Raw genomic sequence first — 20,508 nt, 5'->3', positions numbered from 1 at the left:
ACTCTCATAGAGTTCCTATGAGCATTGGGAGCAGTACTAAGCATTCAGCGTGCCAGCCTAAACTAAAAACTGCTAGCGCAGTTTTGTAAAAGGAGTGGGGGGGGTCAGTTTAGCTTCTTTATTAGTCACTTCCCTGCCTTAGGATGTAGGACAATGCAGTAAATATTACACCAACCTTTAGAGCAAGGGTAGGGAACTCCAGTCCTCGAGAGCCGTATTCCAGTTGGATTTTCAGGATTTCCCCCAATGAATATGTATGAGATCTATTTGCATGCACTGCTTTCAATGCATATTCATTGGGGAAATCCTGAAAACCCAACTGGAATACGGCTCTCAAGGACCAGAGTTCCCTACCTCTGCTCTAGAGCAGTGGTTCCCAACCCTATCCTGGAGGACCACTAGGCCAGTTGGGTTTTGGGGATAACCCTAATGAATATGCATAAGAGAGATTTGCATATAATGGAGGTGGCAGGCATGCAAATCTGCTCCATGCATATTCATTAGGGCTATCCCCAAAACCCGAATGGCCTGGTGGTCCTCCGGGACAGGGTTGGGAACCACTGCTCTAGAGCACCAATACATCTACTACCGGGAAACTAGAATAGGCTGGACTGCTACAGATTCCTATGTATGTTATATATTTCCATCACGTCAATCACCTGGGCCATGTTGGGAGTTTGGCCCTAAACTCCCAGAGGAGAGTGTGGCATAGTATGGGGGAGGGGTGAGGGGAGCAGTCCACCCCAGGTGCCGACACCCCTCCTCCTCTCTGCCCCCGCCTCTTCCTATTCCCCCCTCCATGTATGCGCCCCCCTTTCCTTCCCCATGCCTCTAGTTAATAAGTTGTTCACGGTGGTCAACAATGTGCTTTTCGCGATCCCCGTTGGCTCTCCCGCTGATGTCACTTCCAGGTGCCACACATAGCAAGTGACATCAGAGGGAGAGCCGACGGGGTCGCGAGAAGTTGTTGACTGCTGCAAGCGACAACTTCAACTACAGGTACGGGGGAAGGGAAGGGTAGGGGGCGCACGGCAGGCTGAATCAGGATAGGAGCAGGGGGGCACATGTGGCAGGTGGGATTGGAAAGGGGCGCCACCACCCCGGACACTTCTCATCCCCACTACGCCACTGGTGGTTAGAACTATAGTCTCAGCACCCTGCAGTTGTGGATTCAAACCCTGTGCTGCTTCCTGTGACTCTGGACAAATCACTTAATCTTCCACTGCCGCAGGTACATTAGATAGACTGTGATCCCAACCAGACAGATAGGGAAAATGCTTGAAGTACCTGTACCACTTTGAGTGTGGTTGTAAAACTACAAAAAGGCAATATACATGGAAAATGCTATGAGATCCAGGAATCTTCGCTTTTTTAACTTTCCTTGTTCTCATTATTTGTCCCCAATTGAGCTCCTCAGGATGTATTTAAAATATATTCTTAATTATAACCAGGCAGAAGGTTTTCTCCCTGATAATTTGTATTATGTCCCGAGAAGCTCTAAGATTATATCAGAAGAAGAGGGAACAGATCAGCTTGTATCCTCAGACAGTTTAAATATATCACTAGGGATCAGGCGATACTGGACCTGGTACTCACCAACAGGGAAAGTGTCACAGAGGTCTCGGTAGACGATAAGTTGACCTCCAGTGACCACAACATGGTGTGGTTTCACCTCAGGAAAGGATTCACTAGATCCAACACATCCACAAAGATCCTCAACTTTAGGGGCACTAACTTCGAAAATATGGGTGATTTCATTTATCGGGTGCTGCAAAATCAGGCCACAACTGATAATGTAAAGGCAATGTGGTCAGGGTGACAAGTGGTGAGAAGAAGACAGGCGGGAGATGTGAGGAAAGGGGGGAGGAGGAGAGAGAAAGGAAGATGCTGGATAGAAAGAGAGAGGGACTGATGCTGTTTGGAAGGAGGGGAGAGAGGCACAAGGAGATAATGATGGAAAGGGGGGCAGATGCTTTATAGAAGGGGAGACAAAGGGCAGGTACTGGATGGAAGAGGGAAGAGAACACTGGATGGTGTGGGGAAGAGAGAAGCAGGAGATGGTGGAAGGAAGAAACTGAAAGGGGAGACGCTGGATGGAAAGGAGAGGGGGCCAAATGCTATATGGAAATAGGAGGAGAGACAAAGAAATGGCCAGTGCTAGTTGGTCGGGGAGACAGATAGAGAGGAGGAAGATACTGATGGAAGGGGAGGGAGAGAGAGTGTGGGCAGATGCTATATAGAAGTGGGGAAGACAGATTCAGAATAGAACCCCTCCAAACCTGCAGACCCCCACCCTGCACCCCTAAGTCGACCCTGACACTTCCCCCCCCCCCCATAACTCTTAGAAGAAAAAACGGCTGGGGGACCTTTAGAGACAGAGGCCTGAATGGAAGAGGGGAGAGACAGGAAGGATATGATGGAAGAGGGGAGATGTATAGAAAGGAGAGATGGGGCAGACTCTGTATGGAAGTGGAGGGGGGAGAGATAGAAAAAGGATATACTGATAGAAGGGTAGAAAGAGAAAGTGGAGGCAATGGATGGAAAGGGGGGAGAGAGGAAGCAGATGCTGTATAGAAGGGGTAGATGTTGGGTGGTCAAGGGGAGATAAAAGGAGCAGATGTTTGGGGAGTAGACATAGAAAAGAGGGAGATGATGATGGACTAGGAAAGAAAGGGGAGATATAGGGGGCAAACGCTGTATAGAAGGGGAGATAAAGTGGGCAAATTTGGTGAAAGCCTGAGAATAAGGGGAAGTAAAAAAGGAGAGCCAGAGTGAGGGAAAGAACTGAAAGCTGCAGATGGACCATAAAAAAAGAGGGAACTTAAAGACTAGATAGTAAGAAGTAGTTAAATGTGGACATAGAAATAGACACATAAATTAAAGAAAGTCAAAAGGAAAAGAAGGAGAGAAAAATCCTAGCAAGAGACTTAAGATGGAGGAAAGCAGAAGCCAGAGAATGGTCAGAACACAAAGAGAGAAAAAAAGTAATTTTCTTTTTAATTCAGGATAAAGTAATGTAGTACCCATGTTTATAGAGATTAATAAATACAAAATAGAATTAAGATGATATAATTTAATTGGACTAATTTTAATACATTTTTGACCAACTGTCAAGAGACCAAAACCTTCTTTCTCAGGTTATAATAACTTTATTCTTATATACCGCCAACAATCTTGCGACTTCTAGGCGGTTCACAATAAAGAGAATCTGCGCAGGCAGCGATTTACAGAGTATAGCAGTGTACATCTGATAGTAACAGCATTAGTAATAGACAGCTTACTGTCTTGACCTGGTGAAGGAGGTGTTGCCCTCTGATCAGCAAAATTAAAAATGTTTTAAAGTCCTTGCACTAAAATATCATCTTATTATCCATTTTGTAATTTACCCCTCTTTTACTAAGCCACATGAGTGTCGGAGCATGTAGTGTGCCGGGCTGCAGTAGAAACCTCTACTGTAGCTTAATAAAAGGGGGGTTATAGTTGTAATTCTTGATTTGTAATGTACAGTGTGTATAATACTACGGGTAATATAATGGAAAATTTTTGCTCTCATCAACTCAGTCTATTGCTCACAAAATAATACATAAATAAATAAAATTTTGCTCAAATGAACTTGGTTCTTAGAGGGAGCATTGCTTTAGATCTGTCCTTGGACAGGAGATTTGTCTTTATGGGAGATCTCCTTTTTCTGAATAACCAGGGTCCATCCAACAAGGAGGATCTTTGTGATTTTTTTTAACATCTGAGCTGCCAGCTAAAAGGAGAGACTGTATATAGTTGGATTTTGTCCAAGAGACTGAAGTTTGTTCAAACAAATGCCCTTTCTATGTTGAAAAAGTAAAAGTTTGGTTTGGAATTTAAAACCTTTGGTGTGATCTGCCTTTCCCTGGAGGAGTAAGAGACTGGGTGGAGTGTGTTTCCTGCAGCCTGCCAGTGCAAAGTTGATCCCAGCAGCCCAAGGCCCAAAACTAAACAAGTATTTTCTGTGACCCCTGCACAGCTGCTGGATAAGCAAGGAGGCTTATATTTTATTTTATTTTTCATACATTCAATGGCACAAATTCGATGCATTTCAAAAACATAAATAGGTGCCTAATGATGGTATGTGCCAAAAGTTGATAAATTTGTTCCTACTTAGGGCTATGTTTAAGAATTATGTGTGCATTTCGTCAGTTCTGGTCTCCTTATCTCAAAAAAGATATAGCGGCACTAGAAAAGGTTCAAAGAAGAGCGACCAAAATGATAAAGGAGATGGAACTCCTCTCATATGAGGAAAGACTAAAGAAGTTAAGGCTCTTCAGCTTGGAAAAGAGATGGCTAAGAGGAGATATGAGTGAAGTCTACAAAATCCTGAGTGATGTAGAATGGGAACAAGTTGATCCATTATTTTTTTTTTCTGCATCAAGATTTACAAAGACTAGGGGACACTCGATGAAGTTACAGAGTAATACTTTTAAAACCAATAGGCGGACGTATTTTTTCACTGAGAGAATAGTTAAGCTCTGGAATGCATTGCTAGAGGATGTGGTAAGAGCAGTTAATATAGCTGGTTTTAAAAAAGATTTGGACAAGTTCCTGGTGAAAAAGCCCATATTCTTCTGGGGGAAACCACTGCTTGCCCTGGATTGGTGGCATGGAATGCTGCTACTATTTGGGCTTTTCCTAGGTACTTGTGACTTGGAGATCAGAACAGTTTACATTAATTTATTCAGATACTTGAGCATTTTTCACTGTGCCACACTCTCTCTGTTTAATTTTTTGGATGGTTAGGAGAATTTGCTGATTGGTCATTTTGGGGTTTGTTTCTCCAACAGGTCTTTATCAACTTTTTTACATGTCTTCCACAGATGAGCCGGAGTCACATTCTGAGGGAAACCAGAGGGCTTTTGATGTAATAAGTTTTTGAAAACCAGCTGATATCATATTTTGACTAGTTATTATTTTGTTTTGTTTTTTTATGTTTAGTAATTCCCCACTGTCCATCTAAAACACTCCGTTCTATGACAAAAAACCTTCTTGCGGTTCCATCTTTAAAGCAAATTAATACGCTAAGATAAAATAATTTTGCAGTAACTGCACCATCGCTTTGGAATTCTATTCCTAACTACATCTTTGAAGAAATATCTCTGCTTCACTTTAAAACAAAGTTAAAAATATTTCTGTTTCAAGACGCATTCGATACCTAATTGCCCTAGTAAAGGCTAAACATATGCTGACTGCAGATAGTAATTTTCTTCCCCTTCCTGTTGTTTTTCCCTTAATTGTTCTTTTTTTTAATATTGTAGTTCTTCCCTTTTTCTAGCTTGTTTCTGTTTGTCTTTGTTTGAATTTATTATGTAGATTTTATTTGTCAAATGTTTACCCCTATTTTATATGACCAAAGCTGTATTTTTATTGTACACTGCTCAGAAGTCTGATTGAGCGGTACAAGAAATTTTAAATAAACTTGAAACTTGATAAAGATGTTTCATATTACAGTAATTAGCTCTTTGTATTCCTTTGCCTCTGTTTTTTTTTTTGTGTGTGTGTGTGTTAAAGCCACAGGTACCCTTTTATAAGTGTCTCTGTAGGGCTTCCAGAACAGCCCTCAACTCACCTAGGGGCAGGGGTAGGCAATTCCGATCCGTGAGAGCCGGAGCCAGGTCAGGTTTTCAGGATATCCACAATAAATATGTATGAGATGGATTTGCATGCACTGCCTCCTTGAGAAGCAAATCTATCTCATGCATATTTATTGTGGCTATCCTGAAAACCTGACCTGGCTCCTGCTCTCGAGGACCGGAATTGCCTACCCCTGACCTAGAGAGATCCCCATTGTAAATAACTCCAGTTGATCTGGTTCCATCATGTTTGTTTGTTTCACTGGCCCTCTGTGCCACAGAACAGGCTGGGAGCCACCTGAAGCAGAACTATTGCATCTCTTGCCAGTGTACTTGGTAAATGGAAATAGTAGCATTTTAAATGGGCCACAAGATGCACTGAACCAGGGCCATATGTCCTTGTATAAGCCCTTATGGCTGCCAAGGGTAGGGAACTCCGGTGCTCGAGAGCCGTATTCCAGTCGGGTTTTCAGGATTTCCCCAATGAATATGCATTGAAAGCAGTGCATGCAAATAGATCTCATGCATATTCATTGAGGAAATCCTGAAAACCCGACTGGAATATGGCTCTCGAGGACTGGAGTTCCCTACCCCTGCCTTATGCTATACAAATTAGCCCCCCCCCCCCAATGAATTTCCTCAGGTCTCGCAGCATTCCACAGACTACCTCTCTACAAAACTACTGTGGGATGGATGCAACACTAGTCAGTGAATATCCATATCAGCAGGGCATGTGGTACAGGCCCCTCTGCACACCTTTCAACAGGCTGTCTCCGTTTTTAATTTTTCACTGGTTTTTTTTTCTCCAGCTATTTTTTCTTATATTTGTGTGTTTGCATTCCTCTTAAACTGTGGCAGTTCAGATAGTGCAGCCTGTTGTATTAATAAATTGTTCTCTGTAATGCCATTAATCTTTTTTTTTTACTTTTAGTGCACTCCTACTTTCTATTTTTTTTTCTAACAAAAGTGTGTCATGCCTTATAAGGAACCTAATGTATTTATTTGTACAGATTTAGCTCATCTCTTCTAGGTAATCAAATAATTTATTTGTAACTCCTATGAACTCTGGGCAAAGCCAGTAATGACTTTCAGTAGGAAGTCCAATTATAAATTATGATTTGAGTAAAAAATGTTATGCCCCCCTAAATGTATTAAACTATTATATATGTTAATGAAAATAAAAGTAAATAAAATATATATATAATTAACATTTAAGTATTTAAAAAAAAAAAAAAAAGAAGAAGGAAAAAAAAAAGTCCTACGCGCCCAACGTGGGGCTCGAACCCACGACCCTGGGATTAAGAGTCCCATGCTCTACCGACTGAGCTAGCCGGGCGCCATACCAAGAGTGACCTTTTTCTTTTATTTATAACTGTGCAGTTCAGATGTTTCTATTTCGAAATAGAAACTAAGGCTGGATTTTTTACAGAGATACAGAAAAGGTTTCTACTGTGGACAATTATCTCGCCACAGCTTTATAAAATAAAACGAACATTTCAGATAGCCTCTTCCTGGCTCTTTTGCGATTAGACGGAAAGGATCCGTGGTACTGAGTCAAGTTAAGAAAAAAAAAATGGAGGCCCTAGGACCTAGATACATTGCACCAGTGCTTGGTGAGGGCTTAGGCATTAGAGAGAGCCCTTGGCGAGTACATAATCGAAGTCGGTGATAACAGATACATCAAAGCATGACACCCACTATACACGATGTTACAGAAGTGTAAATTAAACACCTAGGAAAAAAAAAAACCAACCACTTAGAGCCTTTAGGAAATTAAAAAAATCAACTGTGCGAGAACCTTTAAGGGTAAATTTGCTGTTAAGGTAGTCTAGGATCCTGCTTTTTTTTTTTTTTTTTTTTACCAGTATCCCAATATTATTTAATGAGGATCCTGGAAATCCTGGTTTTACCTCGTTTCCTTTAACAGCGTTCGGCTCAACCCGTACAGCGCTCTGCCTATTCCCTTTACAAGTTTATTATTCTGAAAGATTAATTTTCCTTCATCTCACATTTAGTAGTCCAACTGAACATTTATTACAATAGCAATACAACATTTTTGCCTTGAGCCATTTCTTATTACTCAGCTCACTGAAATTTGAATGAGATGCAAAATTTTGATACCAAGGAGCATACCATGAGTGCTCGTTTCGTATGATTAATCTAATTGCAAGGAATAATATATCAACAAATTTGAAATGGCAGACAAATTGCTGGGTTTGCATTCATACTATCTCATTTAATAATTAGAGTTTTTTCACTGACCACAGACAATGGGAGCATATAAAAATCTTTCCATTGTTTTATGTAGAACAATTACGAATATCAATGAAACCGGAGGGATACTACTGATTGTAACCGATATATGAAGTACTAGAAACCCAACTTTTCAGCTGGCCGGTTAGCTCAGTTGGTTAGAGCGTGGTGCTAATAACGCCAAGGTCGCGGGTTCGATCCCCGTACGGGCCAATCGATTCGTTTTGCTAGCTTGAACATTCTTAGGAATTCAATAAAATATTCTATTTAAAAAATATTGATTTACATATATGTATTTAATAGATACATACATAATCTATTTATATTACTTTTAAATTGCCTTCTGATCTTCCTTGATTTATTTTTTGATTCTAACCTGATAACTGAATTATCTGGTTTTAAATCTTGTGTAAATTCAACAGCAATCTATTAATATGATTAATCCTATTACTGCAAGAGGTTAACTGAATTTTTGGTTCAGTTTCAGATTTGGCACTCAAACCAACATGAAATTTGGAGAAAGATGTCAGACCACTGGAAGGGAAAGGGGAGGAGAAGAGAGAGATGTCAGACCAGGGAAAGGAAGCAGGAGGGAGGGATTCCAGACTAAGGGCTAAATTCACTAAGCCCACCAATCAAGTCCCGACCACTTAGTGACCCCCGACCCAATTCACTAACCTTCCTCCCAATCCTATTCAGATCCGCACATGCAAATGAGGGGAAGGGCATCCAAAAGTAGGAAGGCAGCGATTCACAAAAAAAATTAAGTAACACCGACTAGGGCTGGCTGATCAAAAAAGAAGCAAAGCTCATGTCCTCCTGAGCAACTCTCCTGAGCATTCTTTCATATGGGTCCCCTGAATTTCAATCAGCTGAGGCATCTCTCCTGCTCTCTGCTGCCCTTTCCCGCAGTGCGAGCCTGTGGTTTTAAAGCGGGGCTGCACTGCGGGGAAGGGCAGGAGAGTTGGGGCGGCACGGACTTCTCATTTCGGTTGCGTTCTTCTTTTAGGCAAGGGGCTGCACTGCAGGGAATACTGCGTCCAGCACTGGTCGCCGTTACATGAAGAAGGACACAGTACTACTCGAAAGGGTCCAGAGAAGAGCGACTAAAATGGTTAAGGGGCTGGAGGAGTTGCCATACAGTGAGAGATTAGAGAAACTGGGCCTATTCTCCCTTGAAAAGAGGAGACTGAGAGGGGACATGATCAAAACATTCAAGATAATGAAGGGAATAGACTTAGTAGATAAAGACAGGTTGTTCACCCTCTCCAAGGTGGAGAGAACAAGAGGGCACTTTGTAAAGTTAAAAGGGGATAGATTCCGTACAAATGTAAGGAAGTTCTTCTTCACCCAGAGAGTGGTGGAAAATTGAAATGCTCTTCCGGAGTCTGTTATAGGGGAAAACACCCTCCAGGGATTCAAGATAAAGTTAGACAAGTTCCTGCTGAACCAGAACATATGCAGGTAAGGCCCACTGATCTTTGACCTAAGGGCTTCCGCAGGAGTGGACTGCTGGGCACAATGGACCACTGGTCTGACCCAGCAGTGGCAATTCGTATGTTCTTATGAGAGTTGGGACGGCTCGGACTTCTCATTTCAGTCGCGTTTTTCTTATAGGCAAGGGGCTGCACTGCGGGGAAGGATGGGAGAGAGCAGGAGAGTCGGGGTGGCATGGTCATTTCGGTCTTCTTGCTTTGGTCTCTGCATAACTGGCAATTTGCATTAACCATGGGCTTGCAAAAGTTTCTTACTTGCGTGGAGAGCAAAACTCAAAGGAGCACAGAGTGCACGCACAGATCATCTACAGGCAAAGAAGATGGTCTGCACATGCGTTGGGATCACCCAGCAGAGATCCGTGCGGTCGGTGGGGAGCATTCCTCTGATCGCCCCCATTTGAATATGGACCCCTAGTGAATTGGTCGGCCTGCTAAGGATCGCACATGGATTGGGCATGATCGGGCAGGTTAATGAATCTAGCCCCAAGACAGGGGGAGGGGAAGGGAAAGACAGAGAGATGAGGGAAAGGGGGGGGAGGAAGGAAAGGAAGGAGGGGAGAGAGATGCCAGACTGGGAAAAGGAGAAGAAAAAAATTCCAGAACACAGAGCAGTGTCCCACAAACTTTCTTGAGCCATGGCACACTAAAGGTAGTGGCCCTGGCTCAAGGCACCTTGAAGTGCGTGGATATCACCTTGATGACATCACAAGCATGCGTGACATCCTCCTCTGTGCGCTGCACACCTGAAATCTCAGGAGGCACACAGTTTGAGACACTGCCATAGAGGGAGAAAGGGGGAAGACAAATGTCAGACCATAGGAGAGGAAAAGAAAGGGAGGGGTGGGGAAGGGAAGGGAAGAGAGACGGAAGAAATGCTGTTTATGGATAGATGGGAATGGAGGAGAAGAAAGATGGCACACATGAATGGTGGGGAATGACAGAGAGACAGAGGAGATAGTGCACATGGATAGATGGGGAGAGAAGACAGAGAAAATTATATAGATTTGAGGAGGAAGCAGAAAAATGGAAGGAAGTTGAATGTTAAAAGTTAATGCTAAAGATTAATGTAGCTCAATATATACGAATAGCCTGACTCCAAATATACAGTTACAAGCTTTAGAGTTAGTTCAGCAGTGATTAAGACAGCATGGTTAGCACGGACACTTACCAAACATATGAAGTACCATCCAGTGAAGCATTTTTTAAATACTCTGTTGGGTATCCTGAAGCAGATACCGAAACGGGGCCGCATTGGGACCCCCTTATTTGATCTACAAGTTAAATGCTTTTATTACATTCACCTAATTTTGACAATGTATCCATGCACACTATGAATGTTTAAATCAATTGAAGAATTTCAAAAGCAAAGCCTATTGAAACATTTGAAATTATTTATTGGACTATTAGATACAAAGTTTCCATCTAGTCTCAGAGAGTGATCTGCTACAAACATTGTAATGACTGGAAGGTGAACTCTTGTTACAAAGGTGGCTTTTCAGTATTTTATATTTGGAGTCAGGCTATTCGTATATATTGAGCTATTTTTCTGACTTCCTATTTCATTGTGATCCCTGGTTATCTAAGGAAAAGATTAATGTAGGACAGACAAACAATATAATTGAGACAGAAATCAAAACTATTTATCTAGAAAATAACAGAGAGTAATACATTTACCATGCAGACTGCACTAATGAGGTCTAAGCAGGAACAGGATTTGCTTGTGTAAACCATCTGTAGAGAAATCTGTGCTGGCAGTGTCCAAATGCTTGGCAGACTCATATCCTACAGGATTTCTTTAGCAGTTTGAAGGTGAGGAGAGGGGGGAGGGGTTTCAGAAAATATATCCTTGGAGAACAGGATATTCAACAATGTTTGCCATAGAATTTACACTGTCCATTAGGAAGACAAAATAGCTTTGCTACTTGTGGTGCTGGTGTCTGCATGTGTTGAAAGTGAAGAAACAAACAAACCAAAACTGCAGATATGTACAACGATGTAGGCAAAATTGATTGTGACAACCAAAGTATATCTAAAAACCTTTTTACCAAACAGGGGACCCAACACGGTCCGTGTTTCGGACAACCTTCATCAGGGGTCCATGGTAGAAAAGGAAAGAAAAATGTGTCACAAAAAATTGCAGTAGAAAAAAACGGATTGTATGTATTGCCGAGGGTCACCGATTATTGTGAAAGTACTTTAGCGAGATTTCACAATAATCGGTGACCCTCGGCGATACATATGTCAGGTAAGACTATTGGAAGGAACAGTGATGGAACTCGAAGACAGAATCCGAGCACAGGAGAAGATTCTAGTGGAGTACAGCCCAAACGACGAGGTCAAGAAACTAGAAATGTTCATAGAGGAAGCTCATCAGCACCACGTAGAGATCCCAGGGCTGGAAAACTGTACTCAGGAAACCCATGTGAGGAGAGAAGACACCCATGCAAACCCAGAAGAAACCGAAGACGAGGTAGGAGACAACCGCACACCAGGAGGAATAGTGAGAGCACAGGAAGACATCGCCCCACCCAAAGAACAGGAAACAATTTCAAGAGTATCATTGGAGGAAGAAGACTGGCCCTACTCCAAGGACGTGGACCTACGCCCCCCAAGGAACTCCCGAATAAAGAAGATGGGGATCATCGTAGGCGACTCCATTATACGACATGTGGACAGCCACACCGCAGGAGGAAGAGAGGACAGAGTCGTCACCTGTCTGCCTGGAGCAAGAGTGAAGGATGTGACCAACAGGATCTCCAGGATCATAGATGGCGCAGGGGGAGAGGACACCGCTGTGCTTATCCACGTGGGAACAAATGATGTGAGCGGGCGGAAGTATGACAGGGAAGAGCTGAAGGGCCAGCTCCGCTCACTCGGAAGACAACTGAAGATCAGGGAGGTGAAGGTGGCCTTCTCTGAGATCCTCCCAGTACCAAGAGCGGATGGAAAGAGACAAGGGGAATTGCAAGTAATCAACGCCTGGATGAGACGATGGTGCGAAGAAGAAGGCTTCGACTTCGTGCGCAACTGGACGGCGTTCTGGGGAAAAAGCAAGTACTACAGAAGGGATGGACTACACCTCAACAAGGAAGGAGCACGAGTTTTGGCAGGCAACATGAAGAAGGCAATCGAGAAGGCTTTAAACTGAAAGATAGGGGAAAGCCGACAGTCGACCACCGGTCGATGGCACGGATAGCAGGATGCCCTGGCGAAGAAGCCAAGGACTACTACTCCTACACAAGAGAAGACGACCTCACAGCCAATAAGGGAGAAAAAGCAGGAATGGACAACTCAGACACAGGAGAGGACGAACACACAGCAAACAAGGGTGATAACACAGGAGCAGTAAAGGATACCGTAATTGAAACTATAGGGACGGCCAAGAGTAGAAGGTCCAAAAAGGTAACACGAAGGGAACTTAGATGTATGTATACGAATGCTAGAAGCCTAGGTAACAAAATGGGGGAACTAGAGACAATAGCGAGATATGACATATTGGATATCATTTGCATAACAGAAACATGGTGGAATGAAGAAAACAAATGGGACACAGTACTTCAGGGATACAAACTGTATAGAAGAGATCGAGTAGGGCAGAAAGGTGGAGGTATTGCTCTATATGTTAAGGAGGGAATAGATTCTGTTGAAATGGTTACAACAGAAATGAAAGAGAAGCTTGAGTCACTCTGGATCAAAATTCCTGGTCAATATGGCGCAGATACGAAAATTGGCCTTTACTATCGTCCTCCAGGACAGGCGGAGGAAACTGACTCAGAAATGATGGAGGAAATCAAACAAGAATGCAAGACGGGCAATGTAATTATATTGGGAGACTTCAATTTCCCAGGGATAGACTGGAAACTAGCAACCTCCAACTGCGGCAAGGAGGCCAAGTTCCTGGAGGTGCTAGGGGATTGCTTCCTGGAACAAATGGTAAAAGAGCCGACAAGAGGCAACGCCACCTTGGACTTGGTCCTTAATGGCCTCACGGGACCGATAACAGAAGTGGAAGTCGTGGTTCCACTGGGAACGAGTGATCACAATGTAATCAACTTTAAACTTGACATCGGGAAAGGGAAACATGCCAAAACCTTAACCACCACCTTAAACTTTAAAAAGGGTAAATACGATCGCATGAGGGCCATGGTAGAAAAACGACTAGAGAAGATGGTGGACAAACTTGAAACGGTAGATCAGGCATGGTCCCTACTGAAAAATACTATCACAGAAGCACAAGATCTCTACATTCCGAGGATTTCCAAAGATCAGAGAACAAACAGCAAAAGAGAACCGGCATGGCTTACCATACAGGTGAAGGAAGCCATAAAAGAAAAGAAGGACTCTTTCAAAAAATGGAAATGCATAAAGACAACCGAAGCCTGGAACAAACATAAAGATGATCAGAAGAAATGTCACAAGGCGGTGAGGGATGCCAAACAGGATTATGAGGAAAAAATAGCCCAGGAGGCCAAAAACTTCAAGCCCTTCTTTAGATACGTGAAAGGGAAAAAACCTGCAAAAGAGGCAGTGGGACCCCTGGACGACCAGGGAAGAAAAGGGTACATCAAGGAAGATAAACAAATCGCAGACAAACTAAATTCCTTCTTTGCGTCTGTCTTTACAAAGGAAGACACCTCAACAATACCTGAAGCAGAGAAAGTGTTTCCAGGAGAAATAGAAGACAGCCTCACCACAGTTGAAGTGGACTTAGACCAGATATACTATCAGATCGACAAACTTAAAAGTGACAAATCCCCTGGACCGGATGGAATTCACCCGAGAGTCTTAAAGGAATTGAAGGTTGAAATCGGAGAGTTATTGCAAAAACTTGCAAACCTGACAATCAGAACTGGACAGATACCGGACGACTGGAGGATAGCGAACGTCACGCCAATTTTCAAAAAAGGATCGAGAGGGGAACCGGGCAACTATAGGCCTGTGAGTCTTACGTCGGTCCCCGGCAAGATGGTTGAAGCACTGATCAAGGATAGCATAGTCCGGCACTTGGACGCACACGACTTGATGAAACCCAGTCAACATGGATTCAGGAAAGGGAAATCGTGTTTGACGAATTTACTCCAATTTTTTGAGACCGTGAACGAGCAAATTGATAGTGGGAAGCCTGTGGACATAATATACTTGGACTTCCAGAAAGCGTTCGACAAAGTTCCACACGAAAGACTTCTCAGGAAACTACAAAGCCATGGCATAGAGGGAGATATACAAAGATGGATAGGCAAATGGCTGGAAAACCGAAAGCAGAGAGTGGGCATAAATGGGAAGTTCTCCGACTGGGAGAAAGTGACTAGTGGAGTACCCCAGGGCTCGGTACTTGGGCCGATCCTTTTTAATATTTATATCAATGACCTGGAGGAAGGAACATCCAGTGAGATCATCAAGTTTGCAGACGATACAAAACTATGCCGGGCGATCAGATCGCAGGAGGATAGAGAGAAACTCCAGAGCGACTTGTGTCGGTTAGAAACATGGGCGGAGAAATGGCAGATGAAGTTCAATGTGGAGAAATGCAAGGTAATGCATTTAGGAAATAAGAATAAGGAATACGAGTATACAATGTCAGGTGCAACTCTGGGGAAGAGTGAACAAGAAAAGGACCTGGGTGTACTGATAGATAGGACCCTGAAGCCGTCGGCACAATGCGCGGCAGCGGCAAAGAAGGCAAATAGAATGTTGGGCATGATAAAGAAAGGAATCTCGAGTAGATCGGAGAAAGTTATAATGCCGCTTTATAGGGCAATGGTCAGACCACACTTGGAATACTGCGTCCAACATTGGTCTCCCTACCTAAAGAAGGATATAAAACTGCTGGAGAGGGTGCAGAGACGAGCGACAAAACTGGTGAAGGGTATGGAGAGACTGGAATATGAGGATAGACTTATAACACTAGGATTGTTCTCCCTTGAGAAAAGGAGACTGCGTGGGGATATGATCGAGACCTTCAAAATACTGAAAGGAATCGACAAAATAGAGCAGAGAAGATTATTTACACTGTCCAATTTGACACGGACTAGAGGACATGTAATGAAGCTAAGGGGGGGCAAGTTCAGGACTAATATCAGGAAGTTCTGCTTCACTCAGAGGGTGGTTGACGCCTGGAATGCCCTCCCAGAGGAGATTATTGAGGAATCGACCGTCCTAGGCTTCAAGAGCAAACTAGATGCATATCTCCTTAATAGAGGCATATAAAGATATGGTGGACTATAAATTACGCCAGGTGTACACCTGGCAGGGCCTCCGCGTGTGCGGATCGCCGGACTTGATGGACCGAAGGTCTGATCCGGAGATGGCAGTTCTTATGTTCTTATGTTCTTATGTTCTTATACAATCCGTTTTTTTCTACTGCAATTTTTTCTACTGCAATTTTTTTGTGACACTTTTTTCTTTCCTTTTCTATCATGGACCCCTGATGAAGGTTGTCCGAAACACGGACCGTGTTGGGTCCCCTGTTTGGTAAAAAGGTTTTTAGATATACTTTGGTTGTCACAATAAATTTTGCCTACATCGTTGTACATATCTGCAGTTTTTGTTTGTTTGTTTGTTCCTGGTTGGTTTTTTCACTGCAGACAAGGTTGGACCTCCCTTTTCCTTTGGTTCTGTTGAAAGTGAAGAAATCATGTATATCCAACTGATTTTGAGCAGGCCTGACTGCACTCTTGACTTGTGGTTTTTTTCAAAAACAAATCCATTCTTAGCTATTTCTGCCTAGAGTCCTTGATCCATGCAATCTTCTACTTTTGATATAATACTGCAGCTGCTGTAAGTTCCTCGTTCAAAGCAATCCTCTTACTAATAACTGACAAGTCTGAAGTGGGTTGGGTTTTTTTTATTCTGCTTAAAAGCTTGTAGTTTCATAATCAGCAAAATCGGAGCGGGCACAAGGTAGACCAAGAATATTTTAGTTTTATATTCAAGAATATACAAAGCTTGAGTCGAGGGTTTCATTATAGTTACATAGTCAGTGGTAAACAAGATTTCTAAATGACAAAACTCTGAAACATTTAAGTGTTTGCAGACTGAATCACCAAAGGGAGCTGGGCGAACATAAAATTGAACTTGGGAAGAATCATCAAATTTAAGCAGCTATTCTTCCCCACCAACTCAGTGTTAACTTCCTCCATTCCACCATTTCCTCCCCCATCTTCTTAAGCAGAGGTGGGAAGTTCAAGTGATACAGATCAGCTGGGTTCGTGGACAATTGCACCCTGAGAAAGCGGAAGTGATGAGGGACCCAACAGAAGAGAAAAGGACTTATCCAATCAGATGGAGAAAAGTCAACCGCCAAGGCTTCAGTCTTCCCAACATTTAACTTATAATCGGAAAAGGCAGAATAATGTTCCATTCCTGTAAAAGGAAAGGCAGAGACTTTTCCACTCATCACTACAAGGGCGTCATCTGCATATAACATCACTTTATGTGCCTGAAGAACAATCTGCACAAACTCAGTATTCAACAGAACACAAGCAGCTAGGGGTTTGATTGCCAATGCAAAAAGCATGGGCGATAGTTGGCAACCCTTACGGATTCCCTTAAACAGAGGGAACAGATCCTATTGACCACTATACTAGACCGGGGTTGCAAATACAGAACTTTGATCCAATCTGTGAAATTAGCACCCATACCCACTGTATGCAATAGGGTGAACAAAAACTCCCACTCTATCGAAGGCCTTTTCTGCATCTAGCTCCTGAAAGTGCAACCAATGGAAAATATTAACCACTCTCTGTACATTGTCAGAGATCAGCAGTCCTTTGATAAAACCAGTTTGGTCAGGATGCATTATTTTAGGTAAGATGTTCTCTAATCGAAACACCAGAACCTTTGCATTAATTTATACATCACAATTCAATAGTCCAATTGGTCTATAGCAGGGGTCTCAAAGTCCCTCCTTGAGGGCCGCAATCCAGTCAGGTTTTCAGGATTTCCCCAATTAATATGCATGAGATCTATGTGCATGTGCTACTTTCAATGCATATTCATTGGGGAAATCCTGAAAACCCGACTGGATTGCGGCCCTCAAGGAGGGACTTTGAGACCCCTGCTATAGCTTGCACAGGGCTCTGGGGGTTTCCCCTCTTAATGCAAAACCACCACATTAGCTTGATACATGGATGAGGGAAAACACTGATTCCCCCCCTCCCCCAAAGCCTCATTCATAACCTTGACCGGCAAATCACTACCTCCTCCTTCATCAGCTGATAATACTCAACTGGTAAGTCATCACTACCACATGCCTTCCATCTGGCCAAACTCTTAATCACTCATTGTATTTCTGCTGCCTCAATAGGTTTATTAAGCTTAAGATGATTCTCCTCAACCACTGTGAAAGATTCCAGGAATAAATATAATGTTTAAGAGCAAAGGCATCATTCTCCCCTTCAGACCTATATAGATGTTTATAGCATTTCTTAAATTCATCTGCAATGGCAGCATTAGTCTTATGGGATGTCCCATCTTCCCCCACTATCTCTTTCAGCAGCTTATTCACTTGCTTCTTGTGCAGTTGCCAGGTGAGCAGCTTCCCGGCTCTATTACTGTGCTCAAAATAAGTTCTTATAGTCAATCTAGTAAGAAATTAATTCTTTTCTATTTCTAAAGCAACAATTTTCTGTTTCATAGCCATTAATTCCTTATAAAGAGCCTTATTGCCTGTGTGAGCATGATCTTTCTGAAGTTAACAAGTCCCCAATTCTACTTTCCGGGCTTTCTTATGAATAGCCACAAGTCTCAAGAGATGACCTCTCATAAAGGCTTTCCTGGTGTTAAGAACATAAGAACATAAGCAGTGCCTCTACTGGGTCAGACCCGAGGTCCATCGCGCCCAGCAGTCCGCTCACGCGGCGGCCCAACAGGTCCAGGACTTGTGCAGTAGCCCTCTATCTATACCCCTCTATCCCTTTTTCCAGCAGGAAATTGTCCAATCCTTTCTTGAACTCCAGTACCGTACTCTGTCCTATTACGTCTTCTGGAAGCGCATTCCAGGTGTCCACCACACGCTGGGTAAAGAAAAACTTCCTAGCATTCGTTCTGAATCTGTCTCCTTCCAACTTTTCCGAATGCCCTCTTGTTCTTTTATGTTTTGAAAGTTTGAAGAATCTGTCCCTCTCTACTCTCTCTATGCCCTTCATGATCTTAGAAACATAGAAACATAGAAAGTTGACGGCAGAAAAAGGGCCATGGCCCATCAAGTCTGCCCACTCTATAGACCCTCCCCTTAAGATTAGCCAATGTTTTACCCTGACCCACGTAGGGATCCCACATGGGCGTCCCATTTATTCTTAAAATCTGGCACGCTGCTGGCCTCGATTACCTGTACTGGAAGCTTGTTCCATTGATCAATCACTCGCTCCGTGAAGAAATACTTCCTGGTGTCGCCGTGAAATTTTCTGCCCTTGAGTTTGAGCAGGTGCCCCCTTGTGGTTGAGGGGCCTCTGAGAAGGAAAATGTTATCTTCCACTTCTATACGTCCAGTGACGTATTTAAACGTCTCAATCATGTCTCCCCTCTCCCTGCGTTCCTCGAGAGTGTAGAGCTGCAAATTGTTTAGTCTTGCTTCGTACGAGAGACCTTTAAGCCCTGAGACCATTCTGGTGGCCATCCTTTGGACCGACTCGACCCTCTGCACGTCTTTGCGGTAATGTGGCTTCCAGAATTGCACGCAGTATTCCAGATGAGGTCTCACCATGGTCCTGTACAATGGCATTATGACAGCAGGCTTTCTGCTGACGAAACTTCTACGGATGCAACCCAGCATCTGCCTTGCCCTTGAGGAAGCCTTCTCCACCTGATTGGCAGATTTCATGTCTGCACTAATGATTACTCCTAAATCTCGTTCCGCTGAAGTCCTGGTCAAGGTCTCCCCATTCAAGGTATAAGTTCTACACGGGTTTCTGCTACCTAGGTGCATGACCTTACACTTTCCAGCATTGAAGCCCAGCTGCCAGGTTGAGGACCAGCATTCCAATGTACGCAGGTCCTGCGCCATACTATCTTGTAAATTGCCCTCGCTTACCATATTACATAGTTTGGCGTCGTCGGAGAATAATGTTACTTTACCTTGAAGCCCTTGAGTCAGATCTCCTATGAATATGTTGAAGAGGAGCGGACCCAAGACCGAGCCCTGCGGCACCCCGCTGGTCACCTCCGATGTCTCAGAGAAAGTACCGTTAACCATCACCCTCTGAAGTCTGCCACTCAGCCAATCAATGACCCATGCCGTCAGAGTCTCTCCTAACCCCATCGATTTCATCTTGTTTAATAGTCTGCGGTGTGGGACGCTGTCAAAAGCTTTACTGAAGTCTAGGTACACTATGTCCAGTGAATCTCCTTCGTCCAGTCTTTTTGTTACCCAGTCAAAGAAGCTGATGAGGTTTGATTGGCAGGACCTACCCTTGGTGAATCCATGCTGATTGGGGTCCCGTAGATTCCCTTCGTCCAAGACCGTGTCCAATTGGCGTTTGATCAGTGTTTCCATGAGTTTGCATACTATCGATGTCAGACTCACCGGTCTGTAATTTGCAGCCTCTGTCCTGCAACCCTTTTTGTGTAGAGGAACGACGTTAGCTGTTTTCCAGTCCAAGGGGACTGTCCCTGTATTCAGTGAGAGATTGAAGAGCACGGCTAACGGTTCTGCCAGGACATCACCTAACTCCCTGAGCACTCTGGGGTGCAGATTGTCCGGTCCCATGGCTTTGTCCACCTTGTCCATCTTGTAGGTCTCTATCATGTCTCCTCTGAGTCTCCGCTTTTCCAGGGAGAAGAGCCCCAGTCTCTCCAATCTTTCAGTGTATGAAAGGTTTTCCATGCCCTTAATCATTCATGTCGCTCTCCTCGCCACAGAATATGGACAGAAACATCCGCCATGTCATTGAAAGATAAAAATTCCAACCAAGCAACCTGAAAATTCTCATGAACACCATTTTTCCCCAATAGCCCAACATTCAATCTCCATGGCCCATGCTTCCCCTCTTCCTTGCCCTCCAAATTCATTACCATAGCAGCGTGATCAGAGAGACAAGTGGAGGGGCATAATCAAAAGGGACGTCTAAGTCCGTTTACGTCCAACTCGCAAGTCGTCCAAAGTAAAAAAACAGCCTAAGACACATTTTCAAAAAATACGTCCAAAATTTTTGTTTTGAAAA

The 20,508-nt window shown here is 43.5% G+C and overlaps 2 non-coding genes across 2 annotated transcripts; one reads left to right on the top strand and one right to left on the bottom strand.

Moving 5' to 3' along the window:
- Positions 1-6,863: 6,863 nt before the first annotated feature.
- On the bottom strand, positions 6,864-6,936 carry TRNAK-CUU. Its single transcript has one exon. It is a non-coding gene; the product is annotated as a tRNA-Lys (tRNA).
- A 1,056-nt stretch (positions 6,937-7,992) lies between these two features.
- Positions 7,993-8,066, top strand: TRNAI-AAU. The gene has a single exon. It is a non-coding gene; the product is annotated as a tRNA-Ile (tRNA).
- The last annotated feature ends 12,442 nt before the right edge of the window (positions 8,067-20,508 follow it).

Source organism: Geotrypetes seraphini, chromosome 7, assembly GCF_902459505.1.
Source record: "Geotrypetes seraphini chromosome 7, aGeoSer1.1, whole genome shotgun sequence".
Classification (NCBI taxonomy): domain Eukaryota; kingdom Metazoa; phylum Chordata; class Amphibia; order Gymnophiona; family Dermophiidae; genus Geotrypetes; species Geotrypetes seraphini.
The sequence above is the reverse complement of the archived record's forward strand: the minus strand, read 5'-3'. Positions and strand labels throughout refer to the sequence as shown.